A 26,524-nucleotide genomic window follows, 5' to 3' on the forward strand; every position below is an offset into this window, starting at 1 on the left:
CGCACGTTTCGCTGTGGACGTACATATCGTGGAATTTACCCCGGATCTATAACGTGGATTATTGCAACCCGTGCCTCTGGATTTACGTCGGAGGAATCATTCATCGGTGCATCAAGGACCATTCATCTGTGCATCGAACATCGTAGTTAGACATCACCAAGGGACTATATAACATCGTGATTACGATTTGGGCTGTAATGCGTGTAAGTGATTTTATTACTGATTTATAATTGTTTCTCTTGATCATTATTGTACTGATGTGAAAACCGATTACGAGTCTGTACCCACAATATCACTGTTAATAAACCGCCTGAACATTAGTTGATTGTTTCTTTTGTGCGATCATTCTCAGAGTGATTTTGGTCGTAACACTCTGTGCAAAGAGGTCGTGGCCTGGTCCGGATGGCAAGGATTATACACCGTCCCGCGATTACAGAAAAAGGAAGGTGGAAGAGAGAACTGATCAGATGATGTCTCATATGAGTTTGGGTGTGGGTTTGCGTTTGGGGCTTGTGGCCACGACGTATATCATAATGGCTCAGGGAGTCCCACTGTACGTACCATTTATGCCATTATTATTAGTATTATGAGGAATCTTTGTTCGAAAACCTCGGAAAGACATAGGTTTGTTGTTTTTTTTTTTTGTGTGTGTGTTTTTTTGGCCGCTATTCTTCTGTTGTTTTTGTTTTTGTTTTTGTTCTTTTGCTGTTGGTCGTTGCTTTTTTCAAAAACCCAAAGTGTGCATGCGTGTGTGTGTGTGGAGGGGGGGGGGGTGGTTGTGTATGTATGCTGATTTTTCTTTTTTTTTTTTGCACAGTAATCTTTTGAGAGGGAAAGCCATCAGATTCACAAGCATGTGACTTTCAACAACACATAAATCTGTAAAAACGATAGACCATGTAGGGGGTATTTCATGAAGTTTTTTGTCAGATATATACAAGCCTATATCATATATATATATATATATAAACTTGAATAAGCTACTGAAATCCTTGCATCTGATTGGCAGAAAACAAATTTGTCAGAAAACAAAATCCAACAAATCCTTTGATGAAATAATGCCCCCTTATCTGAGCTTGTTTTTACCACTGAGGCTCTTTGTATAGACGGTTGCGATAAAAAGTACTTTCAGGAAAAAGATAGGAAGAAAATATGTCACCCAGACAGCCCAAATCATGCATTGACTGATGTTTGCTCATTTCATGATAGCAACATTTCTATCATTTTAACCACAAACTGAAAGATTTTGAAGAGCCTAAGCAGATGTTTTCTCTATCTCTAATGATTACGGTAGGAAGAACGCTTCGTCTTCTTGGCAATGACCTGTCAGCAATACATTTGTATTTATGCAGGAAGCATTGATAATTTACAGTTGAGATGACTTTGGTCAATGTGTGTTATTACAGGATTTGAGAAGTCACACTACACTATACTCTTCTCCCTCCAACCCCCTTTTCCAAGAGAGAGAGAGAGAGAGAGGGGGGGGGGGGAGGGAGGGAGAAAGGATAGAATTAGGAAGACAGAAAAATGTGTGGTTCAATAAGCACTACTTTTTTACTTTGTTAAAAAAAAGAATATATATATATATATATATATATATATATATATATATATACATATATATATCCATTTGATATATATCCGTCGGGAATGTGTAGTTTGTTGAGGATTGAAAAGTGCTCAATGCTGTAAAGCAGAGCATGTTAGGCGTACCTCTGTTTTGGTGTATATATATATATATATATATTATATATATACATATACATATATGTAAGGATATAATCCTACAGGAAAGAACACGATGGCCACAGTGTGAAATACAATGTGAAACACAGTGGAAACATTTGTGAACAAAGTGTCAAATCTCTTCGCATTGTTAATTAAATTCGAGCTTTTTAACGTTGTGAAGACATTGTGAATCATCAATTCACACTGTGAAACAGAAGACTACTATGTGAACACACTGTGAAAAGTCACTCCACAGTGTGAAATCATCTTCACACTGTTAAAATCTAGTGTTTTCACTAAGCCGACTATGGGAACACATTGTGAACACTTTCTGGAACATTATGTCCTTCCCAAAAGTGCGGGTACGGCTCATTTTCTACAAGATGTACCTCGTTACATCCCGACCCCCGATGAATTCGCGCAAGTGGAACACACCTACAAAAGTACAATGTAAAACCTGTGTTCTGCTTTGATACATAGTAATTGATGATGCAGTAATCAAGGGTGATTTAATTCGCTCGCTGTTTTCGTTCGGGATCAAAACCTTTCCACGTTATATCAGCACAAATTCTTCTTTGTTTTCCTTTGTTCCATTGCCCAAAATTTACTGCGGAATACGGGACAAGATATTCTAATGTAACATATTTTCCGGGCAGTATAAAGATTGGCTTCCATTAATATATACTTATATTGCCGCGTTACTTTGTTATGACTGAAAAAATTACACCTCCACGTGCATATCATACCATGATGCCATGGGGTGAAAAAGAAGCAGGTGTTGGTTGTGTGACGTTATTTTTCGAGAGAGAAAAAGCAATGAAATACTTAATTTTCTAATCTATTTTTTTACGCATTTTATTTATCAAAATCGTACCCGTACATCTCTTTCTTCCCGCCTGAACATACCAACAGACACTCGTGTATTAACAGACATTGTCAGGTCCACTGGCTTGGGACTTTGAAATGACATGTCATTCATTTTGCTCCCTTAACAATGTCAAATCAAGAATCACCTGTTAGTGATCGTTTTATTGCATACAACTTAACTATGACAACATATAAAAGTGTTTATTATAAAGTATGTGTTATTTTCTTTTGTTACTCTTGCTGTATACGCAATGAAACTATACACAATGATGTTCTTCATTCTCCTCCCCTGTTCTGCATGTCTGTTAAGTACCATGTGTCTCTTTGGTATTTTCAATTTATAGGACAAGTTCACATTCCTAGACATGTGGATTGAGTGAATGCAGCAACATAAGTAGAACACGTCAGTGAAAGTTTGAGGAAAATCGGACAATCCGTTCAAAAGTTATTAAATTTTTAAGTTTCTGTTCAGTCATGGCTGCATGAGAAAACTACTATATGTGTTATTGTGATGTCACATGTGTACAATGATATAAAGAAAGTATAAAGAAAATTAAACATATTTTCACTTTTTAACAAAAGGTCACTCCACTTCTCTCTTTTAGAAGGCAGAGGGAATAATATTACCCTTAACATATGTCAGTAACAAGTTGAAGAAATGTGCACTTTATCTAAAAAGTAAAGTTTTATGAAATTCTCTTTTTATTTACCTCATTATCGTTGTATGCATCTGACATCATACACTGTAGAAGTCTTCTCATCCAGCAGTGATTGCGCAGACACTTACAAAAATTGATAACTTCTGAAGAGATGGCCGGATTTTCCCCAAACTTTTGCTGATGTGTTCTACTAATATTGTTGCATCCACTCAACCCACATGTCTATGAAGGTGATCTTGTCCTTTAAATGAATTTATTGGGAATTTTCTAATATTTATTACAAATGAAAGACAGTCATTTCTTGTTATTTTCAAGACAATAAAACATACAGTGATACTTCCGAACATGTACATGTACAGATTGAAGAAAAGAATAAGAGAACATATCAATTGGGAACCACTCGGGATAAAGTGAATAAAATGATCTGACTGAATTGTGACGCATGTATTGGGAGTGCGAATTCAGAAGACTGTCGTCAAATAAGCTATGTATGTTATTGCTATGTATGTTCACATTATTATGTTCACAAGTTAGCACGTTCACAAGTTATTGCTATGTATATTCACGTTAATGTCCATGATTATGCATGCCTCTGCCTTCGTCTCTGTCTTTATCTCACAAGTCTGTTCTTGTCCATGTATCTATCTCTATTATGTATCTCCAGTCGTTATAACTTCGTATAATCTTATTTGCCTCCGCCAAGTATAGGTTATTTTAAACTTGCCAATGTTCAAAGTTGACTGTTTGTGCGTTTGTTTCTCTGTTTGCCTGCTTGCAAAATAAATCAAAAAGTTATGAATGAATTTGAATGAAATAGGAAGAGTTTATAATGACACAGTAATAGGACCAGAAGATTAGATCTGGGTATAGGATCCGGATCAACGTTTGGATCCAAGATTTTTTTTTTAACTTCTTTTATTTTTTTCTTTTCTTTTATTTATTTATTTATTTATTTATTTGTTTTTTTATTCATTTATTTATTTTTTTTTTTTTATCATTATTATTATTTTTTTTGGGGGGGGGGGGGATTCTGTTATCATTCGTAGGAGCATCATGAACGTTAGATGGCGCGCTAGCTTTTGCGACCCTCATAGTCATTGCTGTAACGGTAACGGCGGATGCAGGGACGGTTGGCCGCGGAAGGGAGGGTATGATTTTTATAGTCACACATCTGACACTGTAATGTAGATGATATGGATGTAAGAAAACATAGGGTGGAAACGACCTGCTTGGCGGAGATCGGCGCTCTCCGAGTGTTTGTTTCGGTGTTTATTTATTTTTTTTTAATGCTAAGGACATACACGCTATGAATTGTTTGTTTGTTTTCATTTCTTAATTTCAAAAATGTGTTTACTTCTTGAGATGTGCCATCAGTATGCATGTTTAAAGATTATGGCATTTATTGTACTTATATGTATTGTTTGCTAGAAAATAAATCATGGAACTCAAGTGTCTTTATCAATACCACTACTATACTACTACTACTTCTACTACTACTACTACTACACCACTACTATTACTACTACTACTACTACACTACAACAACAACAACAACTACTACTACTATTACTACTACTATTACACTACTACAACAACAACAACTACTACTACTACTACTACTACACTACTACTACTACTACTACCACTACTATTACTACTACTACTACTACTACTACTACTACTACTACTACTACTACTACTACTACATGCACTATACTACTACAAATGTATTATGATCAGCGTGTAAAGATTGTAGTAAATGACTTGAACTTTTGCTTTACGCACTGTAATCTATCTGAAAAGTAAAAGAGAACGCGGTTAAGATTTGTATTAATGTTCAAACTCCAGATGAGAAAATACAATGTAGAGGAACACAAAACAATTCATTTGTAACATTTGTAGATATTTCTGAAGTGAATTAGAATGCAAAATCTCAATTAATCGTGTTTATAATGAAAATTATTGTATAGGAAAATGAACTGTTTGTTATGCTGTATATACTTTGTGAAACACGCAGAAATAAATCAAAATCAATCAAATCAAAAGCACAAAGTCTGTCAATCTACACAATCTATAACCAAAAGAATAATGTTAATGCAAATAGATACTCTTTCATGGAGGAAGTATAGGTCACTTGCTTCGTAGATGTGATAAAAATAGAACTTGTTCGAGGATACTTCCCCTTGGGAAATTGTGTCGCTCCTTACTTTCATGTGTAATACGAAAGCATGATTTTATAAATACCTTATTGTTCGTGTGGAACAGAAAATGGATTTGTGCATGCATGTTTTCATGAGAAGATGGATCTTTGTGTGTGTGTGTGTGTGAGCGTGTGTGTGTGTGTGTGTGTGTGTGTGTGTGTGTCATGATTGTGTGCGATTTCAGAGCGCGGGATTTCGGCAACCGCCAAATTTTTATACATGAAGTGTATTTAAAACAGGCATTAGAGAGATGAAATTAAAATCAGAAAATATTGCAATAAAGAATCTTATACCGTGTGTTGCCGTTTATATTTGAGTTGTAATGCTGCAAGGTGTGATTTACTCACCACAAAAATACATGGATTGAAAAATTAAAAACGACATGATATTATAATACTATAGTGTAGTAATGATGATGATGATGACGACGACGACGACGATGATGATGATGATGATAATAATAATAATAATAATAATAATAATAATAATAATAATAATAATAATGATAATGACAAAAATAACAGTTATGATAATGATAATATAGAGCTTTGTATGGGCGTTTAGGCGCATTGGTACAGAACCGTAAAGTTGAAAATTAAAGTACAGAAATTGAGACGAACATTCAGATTACTTAAAATCACTTAAGTTCAATCTTTCTATACTTGTCTTTGGAAGCCTACTTCTGTGTGCTGCTAGTTTTTGTTTTGACTGCAATGGTTAGATATGCATGGTTATGGGTTGATGATATATATATATATATATATATATATATATGAAGAGTTTGTTCGCAAAAACCGATAAGTCCATATTTGCCAAATGGAGATATTTGCTATTAAAGGTCAAGAAAAATAAAGAGAATAATAAGAAAATTGTTGCTTCTTTTGACTATAACTTCAAAAATGTACCTTTATATGTAGTGACAAATATATCATTTGAAAGGTATTTTGTACTTTATGACAGATACCGTACTTCAAAATCTTCAAAAATGGACTTATCGGTTTTTGCAAAGAAACCCTTCATATATATCTTGGATGCAGTGGATGCAAGGTAAGGATAGCCGTTGGGGATGATTAGCGTACAGGATATTATGATGATGCCTGGAAATCGCCACTAATATATCATTCTCATAAAGTCTTTCCATGATACTATTTTTAAATTCATATTTTATACTACAAATGGGAGACTTAAATCGTTGTCAAGTTTACACCGAACTATTTCCGGAACCCTTTCGATCAAGTGGGCTCATCATGTTATATCAATTATGTCATTACGTAATTATGAACGCAATTTGCAAGTCGTCAACAGCGCGTGGAAGACCCTCGTTGGCAAACGAGCGATTATTGCTTTGGGCATGTAGCATTATGCGATACAACCTTGTCATGTTTGAACTTCAGCGAGGATTTATCATTTGTAAATTGAATTATCCTTGGCAGAGGTAGCTGAACAAATCCGTCATTCTATATCTGGCGATGAAACAAATATTGATGAGCTTGACGCATTAGTGACATTTTGAAACTCTTTGTCATCTATTCTGCTATTCTGTCTTTCGACTTCTCTCTACATTGATGGCAGTCACTATAGCAAAATTGCAAAGTTTCCAGAACAACAAATTTGTCAGGTAGTGCATATTGCTACGACTTCTCTTTTCCACTGCTTTAGTGATTGTCCGCACGAATTTCTGATTTTATATCTGTACGTCTATCATCATGAAGGTTAAGAATGCTAGGGGCCAATTGTGACTTATCCGCATACATTTCATCATAGCCCCCATTTTCTCGAGGCCAGAAGTAATAATAATAATAATGATAATAGTGAGACTCTTATAAAGCATACATTTCTACCTAAAAAAGTAGACCGCGTACATAGTGTACAATAGAATGTCTTCGCATCATTCAGTCCCCCTACACATGAACCACACGTAGCTGCCTTTGTCTGCTGCTGAGTCAGGGGAGAAAGGGGGGGGGGGGGAGGGGGAGATGAAGTTTATCACGATGTTATCATGTACACCTGGCACAAAGCAGCCTAGACTCCGCGACTTTTACACGCCTCGCTTGAACATTTCCAACGCGATCAATTCTACATGACCCCAGCAATCGAACGTGACACTAGTCTGTTGTCATGGTAACTACCCACGCAGCGATAAGGCATTTATTCCTCTGTCATGGCGTGTATCCATATCGGGTGACAGTGTGAGCGAAATCAAAGCCTTCATCTATAGGCGGTTTTCGACTTGTTTTCTTTGACAAGTCCCTTTCCTCGCTCTGCATTACATTCTCGTCCATTGCCGATTGGATGTTGCATGTCATCCGATGTTTGATTAACCAGCTGCAGGATTTGTTTTGGTTATTTTTCTTGCTCCTTGAGAGATCCCAGGAGGAACTCGTGCGAAACGGAAACAATTTCCCCTTACCCGATTTCGTGTCATGAAATTGCTTGGCTGTTGGTGTTTTTTCGTCCAAGTCACAATGTGAGGTAAGTGACAGTGCATGTTTGAATACATACCTATGCACCAAGGGAGGGGAATTTCAAACATCTTGCTTCACGGGAAGCGCTATCGACCAGGATCCTTCCCTATCTAAGAAGCTCTTCAGTTCACTCCATAATAAAGTAATGATATATTTTAAGCGGATGTGTGTGTGTGTGTGTGCGTGCGTGTGTGTGTGTGTGTGTGTGTGTGTGTGTGTGTGTGTGTGTGTGTATGTGTACATTTACAGGGCTGGATATTAACGGTGACCCGGGGCCACTGAAATTAAAGGAATGGTAAAGTTCTGGATGAGATGGGCTTCGGGTTTCCAACCTTTTATTGTTGTTTATCCCTGCCATTCTAAAACCGATTTTCATCAAATAAACTTTCAGTTCCTCTTAGAATTGTATGCTCTGTAACCAAGCGCCGGAACACTTCTGTTTTTTTGTTTTGTTTTTTTTTTTTTGTTGTTGTTGTTGTTGTTTTTTTTTTTGGGGGGGGGGCAAAATCTCAACGGGGGCACATTTATATGACGATGTGAGATCCTCGGCGCGGGAGCGAAGCGAGCGAGGGGGGGGGGGGGTGGAAAGGGGGATACCCCCACCACACCCCACTGTAGGGAGCTTTTGTAGAACAGGGTATAAAAGTCGCGTTTATACACCATTTAAAAGCAAATTTCTAAGGAATTAAACATAGTGAAAAATAATCAGTGCGAAGGGCTATGATTATTACATACGGGAGTACATAATAATGTGATGGTGTGAGATCCTCGGCGAGGGAGTGAAGCAACCGAGCGGATGGAGGGTGTGGGAGGGGGGATACCCCCTCCCACGGTAGGGACTTTTTGTAAAAAACAGAGTATAAAAGTCGCGTTCATAGAGCATTTAAAGCAAATTTCTAGGGAATTAACATATTGAAAAAATCAGTTGGAAGGACTATAATCATAACATTCGGGAGTACATTAATAATGTGATGGTGCGAGATCCTCGGCGAGGGAGCGAAGGGACCGAGTGGGGGGAGGGTGTGGGAGGAGGACACCCCCTCCCACGGTAGGGACTTTTTGTAAAAACAGAGTATAAAAGTCGCGTTTATAGAACATTTAAAAGCAAATTTCTAGGGAATTAACGTATTGAAAAAAAAAAAATCAGTTGGAAGGACTATGATCTTAACATACGGGGGTATATTATGAGACGGTGTGAGATCCTCGTCGAGGGAGCGAAGCGACCGAGCGGGGGAGGGTGTGAGAGGGGGATTTCATAGAGTATTTTAAATTAAATTTTTGAGAAATTAAGCATAGTAAAAGAAATCACTGCGGAGGACTGTGATAGTAACTTATGAAAACTTTTCATTTTACTACAAGTGCGGGCAGAACGAGCGAGCCACTTTCACTTTGCAATTTATCTGAAATGTACTCATTAAAAGCTTAAACGTGATCGCATCGTTCGAACAATAAAAAAAAATCTTATACTGCTAGAAAGCAAAGAAGAAAATGAAAAATGTAAGGTTTACTAAACGTATGTTTCAGCGGGCACACTCGAGGACACGAGGCTACCATCTATACACTAAATTTACTCATAAGTTACTATTAGTGTATAGATACAATAATGCATGATGTTAGTGTATTATAATTTTCGCCTTTTCCCCTTTATTGTTCATTTTGGTCTTTAAATCAGTGATTAATTATTTGTTACAGGGGGCACTTGGGGGGGGGGGCAAAAACTCGATTTGCCCCCAACATTTTTTTTTTTTTTTTTTTTTTGGGGGGGGGGGGGGGGCAAGTGCCACCCCTGCCCCCCCCCCCCCACCGCTTCCGGCGCCCTTGTTTGTAACATCTTCATAGAGAGGTTTCTGAGTATCTCGCAAGGCTGAATCATCACTTTAACCAATACTACACCATCACTTTAATGTCAGGTCACTAAACTTTCAAAGAGCATATAAATATTTTGCCCTGATCGGGCAACTAAGATTCAAAATAGACATGCTACGTTTTCTATTATCAATTTTAGTACCACTACATTTCATTTTCGGACCGCCAACGTTTCAAATTCGATGATTTTAGTGGCCCGGTAAACGGGCCACCAGAGAAAAAAAAAGTAAGTATCGAGCCTAATGAATGTATGCGTATGTTCGTGTGTATTTGTGTGTGTGTGTGTGTGTGTGTGTGTGTGTGTGTGTGTGTGTGTGTGTGTGTGTGTGTGTGTTAATACCCTAAAAGAAACTGACCAGATACTCAGTGTCGAGCTTCTTTGCTCCATGTCGATTGTAAAACACGTGGTATATCTATAATTATAGTGAGCTGAGGATTCAGGAGGTTAATTAGGGGTCGGGAGAGGCCATTCCGGCGGTCAGTCCTCGTGTGACGAAGTAACTTGGTATTAGCGGTTTCCTGCGACACCGAGTGGCAAATGATCCAGATGAATGCGATTCATTTCTGCTCTATCCTCTTCTTCGACTCTAATCTTAGATTGAATTCATATCTAGCGCTACGAATAAACGTAGTCGTTCGATCATACCTTAATACTGTGCAACGATCCAGATGGTCCTTGCAATTGGTGTGCGTGTGTATTATGACGTGACGGGTAATGTGTATTATGTAAATGAGGTCTATACTATTATTATGATAATTTTCACGTTATCATCAGCATGCTCAAATATGCTGTTAGATCACATTGTCTTTTTTCTTTTGATTCATATTTTGGTCTTATCTGCGTGATATTTCATGATCCGCTGTCATGTCCCTAAGACTTTGGTGTTAGAACATACAACACTGATAGATTAACATATCTATGAAAACCACCTTTTCCTTTCTCTTTCTTTCTCTATCTCTTTGTCATCTTTATCTCTTTCTCTCGTCAACAACAAAAAGCAGCAACAACAACAACAACAACACATAATTCACCTGTCTGTTCTGAACATCCGCTTGGAAACTTTGAATGCTATTTCAGCGATGAGGCTGCCTATTCGGATGGAACAATACGAAGCCAACAAAATTTGAACTCCTGACGTGCGTGTCCTTCATGCAACATTATTTCTCTATTGTTTTTAATCCCGCCCTGCGTCATTGCGTAATAATCATTTCTTTCAGAAAGAATTTTCCAGACGTACTGAGGACGTCGAGAGAACGGTTCTTCTCTCAGAGGATTATAGAAACCTGACGAAGACAATTAAACGCCGTGAGGACCTTAGACTATTTCACCGCATGTGTCAGTGACTTTTGAAAGTCTCCTGTAGTTTAATACACAGTCTAGTCTGTTCATTCATTCGATGTACACTATCAACAACAACACATGCTATTTGACGTGCATCCGTGCAACTGTACGTAAACCGGATTTCATCTCGCGTAATGTAAATGTCTGTTTGTGAATCTTGGGAATGAAGTTCAACCTGTAATACACTGTAGTATATCATAACATACGTGGATTGAGTGAATGCAGAAATATTAGTAGAGCACATCAGTGATGTTTGAATAAAATTCCCCCATTCAGTACCTCAATTTCGGAATCGCCTCCGCAGGATAAACTACAACAATATCAATAATAAAGTTATTTGTCTGTATAATATGACTAGATAGTTATTTTTTTTTTCACTGAATGAAGAAAAATTTCTTCCACTTGTTACTAACATATAAATCCTCTGTTGAAGGTAACGTTATTCTGATAGCGGTGAGACAAGTGCTTTTTCATTGCATCGCACCCACGGGAAAATGTATGCACATACAAGGTGTATTCTTGGAAAATGTATCACGTAGATCGAGAATATGTACCAGAATAAACGACTCCACGGGAAATTATTACACTAATCATATTGTGTCGAAATTCCTTGGTATCACCTTATGAACGTCAGTTGGTATAGATTGCATGAATTTGCGGATGAAATTACTGATTCGCATGGCAAGGTTTGAGGCAATTCAAATTCTCGATGAGAAAAAAACAAAGAAACAAGCGAACTAACTGGACAGTGAGTGGGGGCATGCCGGGGTACGCAGGGGGGGGGGGGGCAATCTAATGGAGGAACGTTTTTACAAAACCAAAGTAAAAACCCTCCCCCTTCATTCTAGAGTATTTTTTTGAGGATTATCAAAGGAAAACAAACAAACAAACAAACGAATATTTGTGTGTGCTTGCGTGCACAACTATACCATACAAGCGTTTGAAAAATGTGTAAAGTGTGAAACAGAGCAATGCTTGCAATTTTTCCATTCAATGATATAACACTGGTACAATACCCAGGCCCCTCAAGGCCTTCATACGTGCTGAATGTAGGCGCGAAGCTCAACACAATTATAGCAACACTTTACAGGGTTTATGCGTTCCGAAGTACCTCGGATTTTACCCCCTTACCACCTTCGTACTATACATGCCCGCTGAGGCGTTCTACGGCAATAAAGGTAGCACGCGCGACCGAGTAGCTTGATAACCTGATAGCAAGACGTCGTGCTTGCGCGTCACTTTCCGCCAGTGCGGCAGATCGGATTTGAGAAATGCAAGTACGTGTTGGAAGCGCTGTCGCCATCAGCACTAGAAATACGCCAGTTGTCGTCTGTTCACGATCATGTCACTAGCTAGCTGTACGCAATGCAATGTATTCCTCGCGCTCGTTGTAATGTCATCGGTATGATAACAAAAATTAGGATCCGTCGCACATAGTTAGATGACTTGATGGCTTTAAGGCTCTGGAAATAAGAGGAGAGTCAATCGACATTTTGAGCAGCGAGACAGTGCTTGAATGTTTTATTCCGCAGCGCGACGCGTCGCTAACCATCGTCCGGCCCAGACCCCGGGGCGGTCTGATGATGAGCATGGACCTCCATTAACTCCACATGCAGTGAGGCAGCAGCAGGAGAACTGTCCAAACAATTAGCAAAATCATTCATCAATGCTCCAGCGAGAGGATCCATTAAGTGTAAAAACAACGGAGATTTCCGTCGAAAGTTTCGTGGAGGATGCATGTAGAGGCAATTTTTCGCCACGAGAGCTGAATGCGGTTTTGTCCGCGCCATCTTCTGACTGATGTGCTCCGCAGAGGCTTATTTTCGTATCTCCGGTCGCTCGCTATCTAAGGATGATAAGAAAATGCTCCTGGGTATGCATATCTCCTGACTACTAAATCAACATCCGAGAGTCGGTTCTGTAAATATCCCACGAGGCTGGCAAAGGGGTCTACACAGCCTGACATTGGCACCTCAGTGGATGCTGAATACAAGTAATTAGTACTTGTAGTCGTGTAACTAAATTGTACGGGGTAAGTAATATCAAGTTGCAACGTCATGTAATAATCATACGATGTGCTTTTATCAGTGTGATACTGATTCATTGCTGACTTTAGATGTGATCTGTGTTTACCAAGTGGAAGAAATTAATCTTCGCATATCATTAATGTTATGTATTGAAGATGACCAGAATATTATCTTCTACGATGTATGCTCTAAACAACAAAACGTTTATTGATGTTCAACAGATATGCATAAAAAGTGACAAGTCACCAGAAAACTCTGACCTTTCCAATACCTGTTAGGGTCGAATATCGTTCTGCATAACGTCACCAAGGCGTCCTTAGAGTGTTCGTTCTGGGAGGGCACCTCCCTGCCTGGTTCGTTTTACCCAGCAAACTTCAAACCTGTGACGCCAACTGGCTGCCGATGGAGAGTCATTGCGTCATATTCTCCCATTTCCGCGAATGGTCACAACGGACTAATTTTGCCAGAAACGAGATTTGCCCATCTTTATTCTACCATTTTCACAAGTTTATAGCTAAAGAACGAGGATATGCAATTTCTACGATATACCTCACAACATCGGACCCTAGCTGTTCCACACACATTATGCATTTAAAAGCGAAGAAGTCAGTCATGTAAACAAAGGACAAGCCCGAGACACTCCGTCCATTCAGCACGCTGATTCAGAGTAGAAGATGATGATGGTGGTGATGAAGAAGAAGAAGAAGAAGGAATATGAGGAGGAGGAGAAAACGAAGAAGAAGAAAACTTAACAGATAAACCAGTAATCACCAATCGTTTCATAATTCTTTGTCGCTAGCTTTAGTCATCGCCCCTTGGCCATTTCAAAGAATGAGTGCATTGTGCCAGAATGATTAAACTCCACAGGCAAGAAACTCGCAGCATTTGTTACACAGAAGTTTTACAACAGTCGACAGTAATCAAGAGAATTGGTCGATGGCACCTGACTTGTAGGTGTTGTACTAGTCTAAGACATCAATATTATTATTATGGCGGAATCGCATAGGTACAGAACAAACAGTATGTCATAATATTCTTGGCTAGTGGGAAGTAAACATTCGACAGGTGTTGAAATACTCCTTAACACCACGCATGCTTTAACCCTTTGATTCTACATGGATGACAGGGGGGATATTGGTGTTTGCGGGAGAAAACCAACAGTGTAAACCGATGGTCAGTCCCACCTAGGAAAGTCTACCCTGGTCAGTTTGAAAGTTATGCAATAAGCCCACTCGTCTGGAGACCTCTATCGTTTCTTGATCAGTAGGTTAGTCGCTGTCCTGGGGAAATCCCTGTTACAAATGGCTTGATGTTGTGCCAAGTTCACATGCACAAACCTCTGCCAAGATGACGAGTCTTTCGCAGTATAAGAAGTACATGAACTGTTAGTCATTGTGTCAACGCCTAACTCATCCCCTGGCGAAGTAGAGATGTTGCTCCCCTCCTCCCCTCCCCTCCCCCTCCTTCCATCCCCTCCTTCCATCCCCCTTCCCCGCCCTCGAATTTCACGCTTGGCACATGATGACGCAAAGAGTGAAGTGTACCTTCGCTTTGCAAAAATCATGCTCTAGCATGTAACCACCCCACCCCTCCCCCTCCAATCTCTCCAACATAAACATACCGTGCTACCAGCGTGAGACATGCATTCCGAGGGAAGCTATGTTCTCTATTCTGCCATCCAAGGACTCCAATTCACACTAAACGGCGAAACGTTTGTTAGATCTCTTTGTGATTCTATAGCACGTAATGCTAGGGGGCATCGTATTGATTTCCCTATACCACTATTTGTCACGCCATAAAATAGAGAGTTCCTTCGCCTTTACACACCTCGGTTCCACTTATCGGTTTTATTGTCCCGAAAGCGTGTTGACGTAAATGAGGATGTTCACTTATCTAAAGGATTTAATTCTCAGAGGTATTTAATGTATAGTGCTATAACAGCAGATGCAGATAAATCTAAACATTACTGGCATATCGAGACCTCTCATTTATCACACACAAACGCACGCACACACACACACACACACACACACACGTTATCTGCGTTATCTGACACAGTGGAAATACCCCTTATAGAGAAGAAAACGGAGAGGGTTGTTTATTTTGGTGGAATAGACCTTTATCAAATAACAGCAATTTGCTCGTTTATTTTTGTCGTAGCCAGGTAGCATGAAGATCAATATGATTATTTACGATCACAAATGACGGGTTAATGTCTCCTCTAGAGAAAAAAAAAAATCAATAATGCCATGTACCGTGTATCCGTCATTTCTGTTGTAAACGTCATTCGCAGACATTTCTTGTTGTTTTGATGTTGGGTGTGTGTTTGTTTGGTTGGCTTTTTTTTTTCGGTTTTAGTTTTTGTTTTTGTTCTCTATGTGAAAAAGTATAAACGCTACCCCATGATCTGCCCCGTATCGCTAGGCGGATCTTTTCTTTCGAAAACGGATGTCGTGTCTCGTAAAGTTATGAGGGGGAAAAAAATCAGAAAGTAGGTTAGCTGCTCCACCTGGAGGACGTTGACGTTCTCTCGATTGTTGCTGTATCTGTGTTACCAGAAGTCATCCGTATTACCCGGTCGCTCCCTAGAGGTGTCACATCCACAGATAACTCGATTTCCAGGGTGCATCATTATTGGGAGAGAGAGGAAAAAGACGGCCAATGCGAAAAAATGCTCGTGCTCATGTTTGCTTCAGACCTGACCTTTTGCTGTATGTTTTTTTTGGGGATTTTTCTTTTATATACCCGCGAGCTGAAATGCCAATTTCATGCATTCATATCCGTAATGATAATGTATAAAGAAGGCAGAATATTTGTATAGCGAATCCGTGTAGTTGCTCCCGGCGTGAAATCACGAATATTCAGAATTCTCGCTTCGCTGCCTGCTATGCACGTTTAGCAGCGCAGTGGAATTTATATCACTTGTTCTCGGTAATGTGAAAGTCTGAAGGTGCATTTTCTTTTCTTTCTTTTTTTCAGACGAGATCGTTTTTAGATTTAATGGAAAAGCACTCTCGATGCGTCGGAAAAGTGATACAAAGCCATTTTTACCCTCCTCGTCATGCTGCATAATGCTATCTACTCTCTCTCCAAGCTCCCCCCCCCCCCCCCGACTGTCTTGATGAAGCCTTATACCCTGCCACAGACATTCTCTGGATGCATGACTTAGAAAACCAGAGAATACTGTATGGATATCACTGCATATACAGTTCTATACTAACTCTTTGATTGGACATGCATTTCGAAACCGATCCTGATGGGTTTCCTTCTCCTACACTGTAAAAACATGGGTGTTAGATTTAACACCACGGGTGTTAAATCTAACACCGATCAAACTTCAATAAAGGACCACACCCACAGGTGATAAAAATGCACTGTGATGGTGTTGAAAAGTGTTCACCTGGCACTTCGTGGTGTTAATTTGACACTGTACCAGGTGTTATTTTGACACTGTACTGGTGTTAATTAAAAAATGACACCACATGGTGTTGATTTGATACGTGTTGGTGTTAATATCAATGGTTTAACACCCGTCCAGCTTCAATAAGGGACCACACCAGCTGGTGTTACTTTGGTGTAAAATTATTTTCACATTTTTTCAAAAATCTAGTATTTTAGTGTAAAATTCTTGATCGTCTTGTTTAAATTAAAAATCAACAAGAAGTGCAGTTACTAAGAAACTCTTCAAAAAACAGTTTAAAATTTGGAAATGACACCCGGGGGTGTTAATTTAACACCATAAATGAGCACCGAAAATTTAACACCAGCTCGGTGTTCACTGTTTAACACCGGACTTTTTGCAGTGTATAAAATTAATGTAATACAATCATGCTTTCTCTTCCTCTCCTCCCCCCCCCCCCCTTCTCTCTGTTTTCTCTCTATCAACCTCCTTACGTACATACACGGTCCATGCATGTTTCCTCTCTTTTGTTGAAGCGATAACTTCCTTGTTTCAGATGGGTATAAATCATATATGATACATGCATACATCATACACACATCCATAATACACAGTCTGTGCACGTACAGTATGCATGGACCATAATGAATACAGTATGCATGCAACAGAGTTACATACCCACTTACATACAAACGCACCTGCACACGTATAAATTCGCATATATACAATGTTATATTATACTCACGAATGATTATAGGCCAGACATATACAGTAGATTGATAAACACGGTGTATACATCATGCAGTCGTAAAAGTATGTTCGCTGGCAATACTATAATGTACTGTCATACCTTGTATCATGAATGCACATTTTAATGAAAACATACGTTATGTGCACTTTACATTCATAATGCACAGGCAGTCGAGGAAATAGGCAGACATAGAGACAAACAAACATTGTTTTGTCCCTATTCTGTGTATCTCTGTCTTTCCTCGCTGGGATCTAAGTTAAATGTTGTTTATACTCGTCTTGCAAGCTCGCACCTCACGAATACTTTAAGTATTATCTGCTATAGCTTCAGGAAAGATAAGAGAATATTATTTCAAGTAAGAATGAAGATACTCAGGATGGATGTAATTCAGTATTCAATCACAACATTACATTTAATGGTCCTGTCTTTTCACAGAGAGCAAACGTCATGAATCTATCATTTTATTTTCATCAACTTTCATCTTTTACTTCAGAATTTTACCTATTTTAATAGGCTTGTATGCTGATTTCCAAGAATCTTGAAATTTTGGAACCAAATTTTTCATACTAAAACGGGGAGACTGCACAGAAAAAGGCTACGCGTTCACCATGAGGAGGTCCATATTATGGAAGATATTTAGTACGTCTTGTACCTGTTGACTGGTACGCTAATTGCTTACTAAAATGATTGGTCTAACTCCTAGGCATTTATCCAAATGATGCTTAATTTAGATGGCATCTTTAATTCATTCCTAATCACAACCATGATAATGTTGTTGGTTGTGATGTTAACTCCCTTCGTAGTCTACGGGGAATCTCGGGCTAAACCCAGACAGCTAGTCTCGTTTCGTATAATGTACATCTGGTGTGATGCCATCAACTGAAAATAATTTTCCGCACACGAGATGAAAAACAATTAAAATGGTCAATAATGCTGTCTGCACAACAACAAACAAATCTAACAAAGCTGTCACCTCATACACGTGGCAGGCGGGACACAATAAGTGTATAGATCAACAGCTGAATGGATTATTATTGAGTGAAAGGTATGAGATGTTTAATTACGAACACATTGGTGTTGACGAATTATAATTGAGCAGGGAAGGCAAGCAAAATACACAGACAACATGTGTTATACGAAGTATTCGTTATGATACTGCATGGCGTACATAGTAGGCGAGTCTCAATCAATTCCGGTGCCTCCAGGAAAAAAAGAGGGAGAGGGAGAATGAGGAAGGGGGGGGGGGGTAGAGAGGAGAGAGAACGAGATGGAGAGTAAGGGAGTTGATCAGGAGCAGGAAAATCATTATGGAAAGTGGAAAACCTGCTAGGAGGTAATGGTATGCTGATGAAACACACTGTAAACCTCTCCTGCACAACAATGATGTCTGGAATGGTAATTTCCTGTAGTGTGGTTCTTTTTATTTATCATCAAAATTACATTCTCGTTGTAGACTTTTTCGCACTAACTGCAAGTACTCTCCAGAGCGTGGTAGAACACATCCGCAAGGATGTATAATATGGTGTGACATATTGTCAGTATCCATGATAATGGTATAGTCACATAAATCACCGTAAGCGACTAATTGAGTGTCTATTCCTAGAAATCGTTATCACACTTATGGGGGAGACATGATGAACTTGTAGATGTCTCCTCCATATGTGATTCATATTTCTAGGAATAGATACCATCTACTCAATATATACACTTATGAATTATATGCATACGAAAGATAAATAGCTATATGAGCGAAATCTGCAATAGCTCAGAAACAATGAAACACAGAAATTGCCTCAAAATACTGTCTAAATAATGTTTATTGTTTATTTATTTATTTATTTATTCAGTTTTCTTTACCCAGGGTAGCCCCATCAGTGGTTTACACACTGTTATCCTAGGGGGCCCTGCAACAGAATAACAAAATATAACAGTTCAACATATACAAAATAACAAATCAAGGACATCCCTTTTTACATCGTAACATCAACACAATATCAATAGAATTCTATATAAACTGATAAATGTATAAATGCAAAATTAATCTTTGGCGATAATAATACACAAGCTCACATTGTTTGAAAAAAATGATACGTTAACATTATACAAGAATATCAAAAAATAGCCGAATTCTTCCTCCAGGTATGCTGCTGTTTGTTTTTGTTTTGTTTTGTTTTTTTGTTTTTTGTTTTTTAAGTTCGCCCGTCCCGTGGGTCAGCGTCAGCGTTAGGCAACTAAAAATAGCTCTTAAAGCGGTTGATAACAATATGTTCTGCATTCTTTTTATCTTTTTTTTTAAACATATTATTGCCCGATAAAACTTTCAGCAGAAATCACTAGGTTTACAAGTAGGCAAGGGGGTACGAACTCGCGCTACAGAGAAGCACCTGTGCAAATACAGACTGCACTTTGTCGCATTTACGTAATTGTGTTGGGCGGGAGTCCGTATTGATGGCAAGAGACCGTGATGACAACATTCCGAACATGGCCTCGATCATCTCATTGAATTAGAGCTGAAATGTGTAGCCACGTGCTGTGCAAGTGCAAGGTGATTCATGCGTGTACGATGAAAACAAGGGAAGAAGGAGAACATGATTGAGGTTCTTTATTACGTGTTTAGAGTGTTGAATGATATTACGTCATTCTTGTGACACATTATGAGCTCCAGGAAGATGATCCAAATATATTATTCAGTTTAATTCAATGTTTATTTCCGAGTCAATATATAGATATAAAAATATATGTGAACGCGAGCAAATTATATACATATAGGATTCAATTTTCAAATCACCCTGTCTCCCCCACTCCCTCTCTCTCTCTTTATTATATATATATATATATATATATATATATATATATATATATATATATATATATATATGTATATATATATATATATATATATATATATATATGTATATAATATATATATATATATATATGTATATATGCTGAGCATGTATAGCCATGATATAGATAACTACTGGCCGATTGGTATAGATTGGTCTAAAATCTCCCTTTTCTGTTTGTTACAAATACAATTTTTTTATCCAAATAAAGATGCAAATCATATACCAAAATATATGATAGGATTCAATTTCTAAATCACCCTCTCTCCCCCACTCCTCTCTCTCCCTCCCACTCTCTCTTTATATATATAATTATACAGTGTATATACATATATATATATATATATATATATATATATATATATACATATATACAAATGTAACGTGAAGCGGGCTTGGCCTTGTACGTGGTGGGTGCTGCATTATCTTTGGATATAGTGATTATATGTGACCGAAGAATGACTTGCAGACGTTGCAGTGATGTTCACAATGGCCTTTATTTCCCAAGCTTTCGCCTGTGTAACCAGCCTTTTTCAAGGGCTTGATGAGACATAAACATAAAAGCAAAATAGCAACCAATTTGCATGCATTTGAACAGAAATAGAAATAATAAGAAGCCAATCAAACGGATTATGTCTCATCAAGCCCTTGAAAAAGGCTGGTTACACAGTCGAAAGCTTGGGAAATAAAGGCCATAGTGAACATCACTGCAACGTCTGCAAGTCATTCTTCCGTCACATACTCCACTTATATATATATATATATATATATATATATATATATATATATATATATATATATATATAGATAGATAGATAGATATATATATGTATTATCTACATACAATTATATATCCATCTATATAGTCATTATGAATAACTATTGGTATAATGGATTGGTCTAAAATCTCCCTTTCTGTTTTAAATACAATCATTTTTTGATCCAAATAAAAATGCAAAAAAAAAGGTTCCTATTACATTTCTTCTTCAATAAATTTTCCGTCGTGTATATATGCTATACAACAGACACAACATGTAACGTCCATAAGTAAATTGTGTGTAATCATTATGTAATTTATGAAAAGATGGTAGTACTTGCTTTAGATATCTGTACCAAGGAATTGATACCTTTTGTCATTGCAAAGCCTCGGCAAGATTTGCAAAGACAAATCCGCCGTAGACTTAAAGGCATTACGACCAACTCTCCTATACTTCCCATGCGCTTTTCCCCTGATGACACTCGGAGTACAGTAGTTTTGTTTTCGTGTTTTTCTTAGAAAACGAAACTTGGCGTCTGATATTAGCAGATATCTGCGTGAGCTCTAAAATGTACCGAAAATAGAATCAATAGAGGCAGTATATCGCCTTTCTACTTTGAAAATATCCATCAAAATTAGGAATAGAAATCATTTTGAATGTGCGTGGAGACATTTGGCAATGAAAAATCCCATACGAATATCGAGAGCAAGCCTTTTTAGTTAGTTCGTGACAATCGCTATCTCTCCTTTCCAGCTGTTTTTTTTTTCTATACCTAATCACGCTAATAATCCTCTCAGCTTTCCCGAAATATGATGGAATTTTACCCCAATGCCGCTTCTGGGAAAAAGATGATATTCTTTTATTACGATGGAAAGGATGATTCGTCTGTGGGGATATATTTTGGACATTTCCAGTTTCAATTTCGCCTTTTCCTGATGTTGCCTTCGATTCTGAGTGTACCAGAATTAAACATCCTGGACATGCTGGAAATTTGCTTGCTGTAGCCTGTGGATTGTACTCGTACGCATGCGCAGTCTAATGATATAAGGCAGGGAAAAAATATAGGTATCTATGCATGATTATATAGACAGTGACCTACAATTATCATATTTATCATGATATTTATTATTTACCATAGTAATCATGTTTTGCCCTTTTTATTATAATGGTAGTCATATTTATATCACTAGATTATATGTTTATATTATCTATTCATAGGCATGTAATTTGCCATGACGTGTTTTCCTCCGTTATTCATTAATAAGTGTTTCACTCTTTGACTTTAGTCCATTTTATATATAAAACAGAAATTATTTGGAAATTGATGATGCAAACAAATCCCCTTTGAAACACGACCCCCAGCTCCTGTATAAATTATTGTGTGTCTTTGTAGTTGTTTTGTTTTGTTTGTTTGTTTATTTGTTTGTTTATTTGTTTGTTTATTTGTTTGTTTGCTTGGCTTTTTTGGGGTGGGGTCAAGAGAGATTGTACTTTTCCACACGGGCCATAACACTATAGCTTTAAGGTTTTATGATGTCAGGAGATTATGATTTATTCCTTTCTAGCGCCGCTTCGCACAAGTCTTCATCAGTCGAGTTGAAGAGAATGACATCAGGGCTTAAAGGTTTTTTTAGCAACGCTTCAAGTTTGAAGATCGGAGCTCCATGTTCTGACATTCATTGTCTCTGATATTGTACTACACTGACTCTTTTGATGTTACTGTCGAAAGTGATAGTTGGATACTGCAAAAACGTAAAAATCGTTGAGTGACCGAATTTACTATACTGAATATTATGTCTAATAAACAAAAATAAAAAAAAATAGCGTTAGGATAAACCCTTTCGGTAAAGGTTTACTGATAAACGGTGAGGTTTGTTCATGGATTTCTTTGCGGTGACAATTGGTAACCCTCTTTATGTTTGAGTGGATCTTCATCAATTTGAGTATCATCAGTCTGCAAAGTTCAGCATTTTCACTTGATGAAATTAAGAAATCGCAGTGTAAGAAAGTGTCTTTAAATTGAAACATGCCGAAAGTGGTACGTGCGTTTCATCATCTCCATGTATAGGCAATCTTCACGAGCGCCTTGTTTAATGGGATGAATTTAAAGTCTAACGATTATGACATACTATAGTTAATTGGAAACGTGCATCAAGGATAATAGCCATCTCGCTTAATTGCGTTGGCATAAAAAAATCGATGACTTCCGTGTTGCATCAAGCTTTCTAGGTCAGCCGCTCGTTTATTTTGTCTTTGACCTTCGGAATGTTGAGTTTTCTCTTTGATGATTTAAAGAGCTCTTCTGCTACAACTCTTGAATCTTTTAGCAATTTTAGGTAATGTAGGTTGTAATTATGGTGAAAGGAATGGGGTAATAATGTTATGGGCACTTGCGCGTTTGTTTGTTGGTTGGTCCGCTTTCAAGGTGAGATTTGCAAACAAGAATAATTTCTCAAAGTGATGGTTAGTTTTAGTTTAGATGGGGGATTCAGATTTTAACTTATTGCGAGATCAGTAGAAACCGCTGCGATGAAATACTCAAGAGCATATAATTCTAAGAGGATTTCGAAGTTTATTTGATGAAAATCGGTTTTGAAATGACTGAGATATCCGAAAAAAAGTAAAACAAAGTGGTGTTAATGAAAGATTGGGTCCCACCTTTTATTAAAACCTCTGTTTTTGGATGTTTCAGCCATTTCAAAACCAATTTTCATCAAATAAACTTGAATTCATTTCAGAGCTGTTAGAAAGGTATTATTGCAAGAAATGAAAACACACACACAGGTCGTGTTAGGTAGCAAGTAAGTATCCGGGCAATATTTTCAAGGGAGATGTGCAAGACAAAAATGCACTATAAGAACAGCAATTTGTAAAGTCGGAACGCTCAATGATGTTGAATACGAGCAACACCATAGTTGGATTGTTCCGGATCAGTGTACGCATCAGTTCCGGAGCAGCTTTTACTAGGAAAATCTCCGTCACGCCACAATTTTCAAGCGAAAGAGCTTTTAAACATTTTGCCCAAACTTTGACAACAAGCTAGAATTTAGATGTTAAATACCTTGAATTGTTTCTTAACTAGGGCTTACAGTGCAGTTGAATTTAGCTCTCCTTCAAAAGCGTACTATTTCTCTTTCCACTTTGGCATGAAATTATATTTTAGTGTTTTTTCCTGCATTGTATTTCATTGTTTCAACACAGCGAGTGATGCATACGATGATAACAACAACAACTACTACTGCAGAAAGCAATGGAACATTGATTTGACGTTGGCTACTTCATCGAAGAATTACGATTGATTAAGATAGTGAATTTCACTTTACATGGTCTTTGTTTGTTTGTCTGTATGTTTGTTTGTTTTTCTACGTTCTGGAAAAAAAAACAGTTGTTGATAAAAATCCAAAGATGAGTAAATAAACAGGGAATAACATCCTTTACCAGAAAACACATCCATACACTTACCCGATGAGAAGTGTCAATGGAGCAACCTACCGTAAACAATCATGGCATCTTTGTCATCGTACAAAGGTCGGGGACCAACCGGGTTGTTGCTATTGTGTTTAGTTAGTGACCTGAAAGGTGCACGGGAAGGAGCACCACAAGACTTTTGACAAGGCTTCGTGTCTGTGATTCGTATGGATATCTGACACGTCAGAGCGGCTTGAGCGAGACTAATCATGTTGCGAGGTGTCTTAAAATGTCATGAAAATCAAAATCACAGCAACAACAACAAACATATGCTCAATTTTGAATGAGAGACGCCATTCGTTATCCTCGTCAGCCTAGCCTTTTCTTCTCCCTTTTGGAAGAATCCTGTCTTGAATTCCTTGCGCAGTGTGAGAAATGACCATAAGGCCAGGGCACCCCGCGAAGTTTCACTTCAGATTCTGCCCCTTTCTCTTATTGTTCTTTCTTAAAGCGTTATAGTTTGGACTTTACTGCATCGATTTAAGGTGCTAAGTCTCATCGAGTTCAGGCACTGATGCGTGTGCGTTTGAAGATCATTCTTCTTAAAGACAGCAGTGACCCAATTCTGTATACTCCAAGCATTGTCTGTTATGGTTATTGACAGTTAAGGAAAAAGGCATCTGACTTTGAGATGAACTTTAAGCTGGCACTACTGCTGTCGTACAAAGAGTTATTGATGGGGACAGACTGTAGAACCGACCGCGATCACTCTAATTTTCCTCCACTTCTTTCAAGTTCCTCGGTACAGTCGCTTCCTTATAGCATGGACGTAGGTCCATGCTTATAGTGCTTACACAAAGCCACATTTCAACCTTTTGTTATTTCATTCTTCCAGGCTGCTTTGCGTTAAATTCATCTGAAATAGCATGATGCAGACACATGACTAGCCTATGGTATGACAGGGATTTCCCTTTTTTATGAGCATTCAGTGCGTGTTTCTTGCTTTCCTCTTTCCCTATATAAGGTATGCCCCTCTCTCCCTCTCCTGTCACGTAGATATGGGCGTGGGAGATGATACGAAACGTATATATCTACCTACCAACACTTATATGATCGTGTGTAACTTCTTGGGGCATTGACCGCTAGGCTGACGTACCTCCTTCAGAAGGGAATTCGGGGATGATGCCTGGCTACGCATTTCGCTCATGAGACTCAGTCACGTGGTATATGGCTTATGGGTACGTACGGCACTTGGGCACATCGCTCTGCGAGATGAACATCTGATTGATGTTCGAAATTAAAACAAACATTTGCGTTTCCCTTCCAACATTTCCACACTTCACGAAGCCTTGTCAGGGGATTGCGCCCCCGTCTCGATCTAACTGCCTCTCTCTGTCTCTTTCTGTCCTTCTCTCTCCAACGTTGTCTTTCTTTCAACACCTCTTCCTCCATGAGTCACAAGAGTTGGGACGTCGCCCTATCCTCTCCTTATCTACTTAGCAACGTGAAAGTTGTTACCATGGCAACAGAGTATCATCTGAGCGTTGTTGATCTTCCAAATCTAGGCTGACGTACATACTGCATGGTCTTCCTCTCTTAGCATCATCACTGTCGAGCGATGTTCGGTACATTATAGCTCTAAGCATGATAGGATGGAGCTAGATGCTGCTAAGACCAGCAATAATCAAGGAGTGAGTGTGTGTGTGTGTGTGTGTGTGTGTGTGTGAGTGTGTGTGTGTGTGTGCGTATGTGTGTGTGTGTGTGTTTGTGTGTGTGTGTTTTCATACTGAAAAGAGATATCCGAAATATAATTGTTATCATTACGCGTGAGTTAATTTGTACTTCTCTATGAATGTAAGATGTGGGTATACTATCATGACTGTAATATGTGGGTGTGCGTGCATGCCTGCTTTTGTGTATAGATTATGTATAGATCTAACATGCACTATATTAAAACAATAATTACAGAATCCCGCTCAATTTCATGTAGAGAATTACGAGACATTTGATCCCGAAATAGCCATACACACGCAATGTCTATGGATTGCTGTCAAATAATTTATTGTCATGTTCGGCACGCACTGAACATAAACTTCCAGAGGTGCAGCAATATGTTGATACACGGGTCTGCTGATGAACATTGATAAAAGTCGCTTTTCAACTCCATCCCCATTTTAGTCCGGTTATAGTTTCGTGAGCCGTGTGG

The 26,524-nt window shown here is 38.4% G+C and overlaps 1 protein-coding gene across 3 annotated transcripts in view; it reads left to right on the forward strand.

The window, feature by feature from the left end:
- Positions 1–12,592: 12,592 nt before the first annotated feature.
- LOC140240696 (uncharacterized) overlaps positions 12,593–26,524 on the forward strand; it is a 47,097-nt gene continuing 33,165 nt past the window's right edge. For 2 of the 3 annotated variants that reach the window (XM_072320453.1, XM_072320456.1), the window contains exon 1: positions 12,593–13,160. The gene's annotated coding sequence lies outside the window, so the exon portion shown is untranslated. The remainder of the gene's footprint in view (positions 13,161–26,524) is intronic. The other variant, XM_072320454.1, reaches the window with a different exon arrangement.

This window comes from Diadema setosum, chromosome 17, assembly GCF_964275005.1.
Source record: "Diadema setosum chromosome 17, eeDiaSeto1, whole genome shotgun sequence".
NCBI classification, from domain to species: domain Eukaryota; kingdom Metazoa; phylum Echinodermata; class Echinoidea; order Diadematoida; family Diadematidae; genus Diadema; species Diadema setosum.